The sequence below is a fragment of the Rhamphochromis longiceps genome, linkage group LG6 (assembly GCF_057381845.1).
Source record: "Rhamphochromis longiceps isolate RC_006_pf linkage group LG6, R_longiceps_female_GT1.1, whole genome shotgun sequence".
Taxonomy (NCBI): Eukaryota; Metazoa; Chordata; class Actinopteri; order Cichliformes; family Cichlidae; genus Rhamphochromis; species Rhamphochromis longiceps.
In genome coordinates this window covers 12,620,486-12,625,309 of record NC_140562.1, presented here as the reverse complement: position 1 = coordinate 12,625,309, position 4,824 = coordinate 12,620,486, and the positions used below count along the sequence as shown (strand labels likewise).

The window sequence follows — 4,824 nt, the reverse complement described above, 5'->3', positions numbered from 1 at the left end:
TCCAACAGCAATATTTTATTGACACATATTTTAAATCTAAAAATGCAGTTTAACCAGCCACAGCTTATTCTCATTGTAGATGAACATCTACACAGGTGTTACTCCTTCAATTTTTCAACTCCTTCAATTCTGGCAGCCAGAAGATTCTTTCCTAGGTGTATTGCCCTAGATGACATAAGATGTGATGTGGATGAGAACCTGTGGCCAAATGGAGAAGACCGAGTAGATTAGCATTACTATTGTATGAGTATCAGTGGATGGTGTGTATACAAATTCTTGTATTTTGGGATTACTTAGTGCAGAAAAATAAAAATACATAAACAAATATTAATGAATTCTGCATGATGTCTGATTCATTCCAGTAACATATATTGAAATTATAAACAGAGATGTTTCCTTGTTTTACACAGGAAAACACTGTGTAATGCTACATGTTGTTAGTGTTTTTTAGGTCATTGTTTTGTGGGTGACAAAGTGTGTTTGTCGGCTGTCAACCTTTGCTAGTGTTCTGGAAGAATGAGTTTATTTGAGACCTGAATGAAGTGTTTTGGTAGTTGTAGTGCATTTTGAATGTGAAATGAACTGCTTTGCCACGCTGAGGGTCAGTTAGGAGAATTGTGTGAAGAGTTTTGCAAAAGTGACCTAAGTATTGAGACATGTGTCCTAGCGTCTGTAAAAAACTGTAAAGAAGTCCAGACGCTTTTCTTTGCAAGCTCCTTTGACTACAATGACCTGGATGACTGAGAACCTTCACAGACATGAAGGTGTTTTGGCAAAAAAAGCTGGTCAAACATTAAACTGCAAAACTGAAAGTGCTGTTTGAGTCTGAACATTTTCAACTCACCACCAGAAAAAGATGCTGTTCTCCACAATATGTAAATAAGGATAGAGTATAGGCGATATCAGCAGCTGGATCAAAATGAGAATTTTATATCCCCCATAGTTGAGTATAGGCATTCAATCCAAAAGGTCACATGTTGTGGAGAAATAATGTGAATCTTTTGTGCAATCAAATGTTTTATTTTTATTTTAATAGCACAACAAATAATACATTTGTTAATAAATCTTATTCAGACACAAGTTTGCTTGTTGCTTGCTTCCTCACAAACGACCATTTCTGCTCCTTACATTCATCACCCTGAAAACAGCACAGTGAACAAATCATACTGAAACACTGTGTTTATTTCAGTTACAAAAGTTATTTTTATTTTAGGTTTCATGAAACACATATATATTGTTGGCAGTACTTTAGATGAAGGCAGCATGCTGCTCTCAGACTTACACTTAAACTCAAAGGGTCTATAATCTCTAAACTGATATATTTTACAAAGAAATCCTGTCTGGGCAGCGTCTGGATTTGGACTGAAGAGCTCGTTGGCATTTCTAAAACAATAGCAAACCTGCACACCATACATTGTTTGGTTTTTTGTTTTGTTTAAAGTTGTAGATATACATTAGAGACATGGCAGATTTGCATATATTCTTCAGGGTCTGCAGTCCTTTTCTCTTCTTCTGTGCTCCTGTGAGAATCTAAAACAAAGGTCACATAAATCATGGGGTTAAATTGATGCCTGTGGGACAAAATTACTCCAACAATATTCAGGACAAATTTATTTTTCCTCTGCAAAAAAATGAAATTGAGTACAAAGCATGTGAAACTTTTCTGTCTTGTGTTGTGTTCATTTATGTCTTTTCTTTTCTCTTTAATGTTTCTGTCCATTATATGTGCAAGAACAAACTTCTGAATCACCTCTTAGTGATAAGTGTCTACAGTTTCCTTTCTCGTTTGGCTCTGGACGAAGGCAGTCGCACTTTTCTCCTCTCCCTCTTCCTTCTCTTTCCTGCTTGGCTTCTCAATGTCCTTGTCTAGTCTCGTCTACTTTTCTACTTTTGCCCTGGATGACTCTCACGGTCTGTTACAACCTAAAAGAGGAATTATGGATTTGAACAACTGGTCCCTGAATGCAATTGACACGCTCTTCTCAACGAGAAGCCTGGGCTTGAGTAAGTCCGAGTGTCCTAGAGGGACGTTCCCCTCTGGATACACAATGGACGGGTGGAGGAACTGGAGGGTCGTGTGCCTGGCGGGACTGTCAATCGAGGACATTGTAGACATCTACCTTTTCGGAACCATGATAACAGGGTTCTTGCTGTTCGGAGTTGGCTTGGCCCTGGCTTATCAAGGAAGGCGGAATTGGCTTTCCAAAACCCCACAAGGCTGCCCGCTGTGATGGAAATGATGGGACGGGTCGTGACTTCTCAAAATGGGCTCATTGAACGCAGCACGGATAAGATCTTGGAGAAGCTCACGGCAGTCTCTGCTCTCTGAGCACAAGATTGATAACATCTCAGAGAAGCTCTCCAACGGGAGACTGAGAGACCAGTTAGACCAACTGTGAAATTGACATGCAGTTGTTCGCACTAAAGGAAAACCACCATCATTTCATGCAGCTACCGTATCGGTGTCAGCTGTGGTCTCAAGGCTGGAGCTGATACGTATGTATGTTCGGGGGGTCCAATTTCACTGCAGATGTAAACATTGCATGTGACAAATAAAAGGCTTGATTGAATAGCTTCAGACTTATGTTCAAAGAAAAGAAAAGAAGCCCTCAAACCTCTACTCTACTTTATGTGTTCATTTAATGAGCGAGTTCACTTTGTTTCTCTCTTCTCTCAAACGTCTAATCTCTCTTCCTCCTCTTCCTCTGTGTTTTATTCAGTCGTACCGTTTACAGCAGCGAGCAGGGCTTCTTCTTGACCTTGGCGGGCTGAGGGCAGAGGACGGCACGAATGGCCTCATCAAACACAGTCTTCAGACCACGCTGGGTCAAGGCTGAGCACTCCAGGTATTTGACTGCATCTATACATGCGAAGACACATATATGTTAATAAAAGAAGAGAAAGAACTACAAAGACAAAGTAAGAGAAGAAAGGTTTGCTGGTAGTGGAGAAGAATAAGTTCAACTTTCAAAGAACACTATAGTCAACTACAGCTACTATACTTTTACTGTGATGCCAGGAAATGAGGGGAATAACAAAAATTTGCAGAGGCAGTCAGGCTACAAAGTTCTCTAGCATCTTCATCTGCTAGTTTCATATCTTCACTGGTGAGGAGAGCTTCAAATCTTAAAGTGCTTTTCAAGCAAATAAAGTAAGAGTGACTGACCTATCTCCTTAGCCAGAGCTAGGCCCTGTGGATAGGTGATAGGCGCCAGCTTCTTGTCCTTCAGTTTCTCAATGGTATCCTTTTCATCCCTCAGATCCAGCTTAGTGCCAACCAGGATGATGGGCGTGGAGGGGCAGTGGTGACGGACCTCAGGGTACCACTGGCAGAATACAGAGTAAAGGAAAACTAAATAAGAGGCAAGAAAGGGGAACACGCAAAATCAAGGAACGTGTTAGAGGCAAAAAACAGAATCAAAGGTGGAGGGAGATGAAGCTCTGATGCCAGGTGTTACAGAAAGGTGGATAAAGGCATGAAAAACAAATGATATGCTGTAGCTATTAAAGATGAGAGAAATACATCATCCAACTTTCACCCACAGCATCAATCATTCATTCACATCAATTATTAGACCTGTTTAGGCTTTTTCTCCATTTTGTAATCCAAGTACCTATTTTTTTTCTCTATAATAAATTACTGCTTTTGTTCCGTTTGTTCTTTTTTACATTTTGTTCCTCGGCAGCTGAGAGACAGGCCTCATAAAAAACAGCCAAAACTCACCTTAGCTCTGACGTTCTCATAGGATGCCGGGCTAACCAGGGAGAAGCAGATTAGGAAAACATCCTGGATGGAGAGACAAGGAGACAAAGAATTAGAATAGCTGCTGCAGTTTTAATTAGCTGACATGTTATATAAGTTCTGTCTCTGTAACTTTATGTCCATTAGTTACTGTGTGTGCCTGTGTGAGTATGTGTGATTCTGTACCGTCTGTGGCTAGGACAGTGGGCGGAGCCTGTCATAATCTTCCTGTCCAGCTGTATCCCAGAGGCCCAGGTTGACCGGCTTGCTGTCCACCATCACATTAGCTGAATATTTGTCGAATCTGTGGGGAGAGTAGAGAAGGTCAGCGATCAGCCAACAAGTCATAGGCAACCTTTCATTTCATTGGTTATTCATTCATTCAACAATCTTTCAATTCACTGATTGTTTAACCAGTGAAACTCCTGTAATGGAGAAAAAAACAGGACCATACTTGAAATACCACTGTTCACAAAAACATTAACCAACAACATTACTTTGGTTAGTTTGACACAAAAGCCATCCTAACCATGTCTAGTAAGAGAGAATAATACATAATAAGGCAGGGCTGCCCCCGTGTGGTCTCATAGTAGAATAACAGTTTAATTTCTCATTTTTAAAAACTTGAGAAATTTCATATTCATATTCAAATGTATTCAGGCTCAAATGAAACTGATAACACAAATGTTTGCAGACACAGATGTTTTTTTTACAGAAAGAAAGAGACTAGTGTACCAGATTAATCCTGTTTTATGGCCTGTCCGAGGTCTACCCCGCCCTTTGCCTAATGACAGCTGGGATGGGCTTCAGCCTCCTTAATGACCCAGTAGTTAAAAAGATGGATGGATTTCCTGAAATAGAAAAGTCACTGAAATAACGTTAACTGTCAAACATAGAACAACTATGACAAACAGTCAACACTATCTGAGATCCTGCTGGTGGTTAGGGAGGATATACGTGATTCTGTTTGTTGTTTAAACATATTTATAGAGTTAAGAGTTCAGATTGCTGGAAGAACAACATTCACGCAGTCTGATTGCTGTTTTTCTCCCAAAATGTAGAAACACCTGCTAACCATGGCA

General features: G+C 40.2%; 1 pseudogene; it reads right to left on the bottom strand.

The window, feature by feature from the left end:
* Positions 1-1,055: 1,055 nt before the first annotated feature.
* On the bottom strand, positions 1,056-4,304 carry LOC146667571 (ras-related C3 botulinum toxin substrate 2-like; annotated as a pseudogene).
* Between the last annotated feature and the right edge of the window lie 520 nt (positions 4,305-4,824).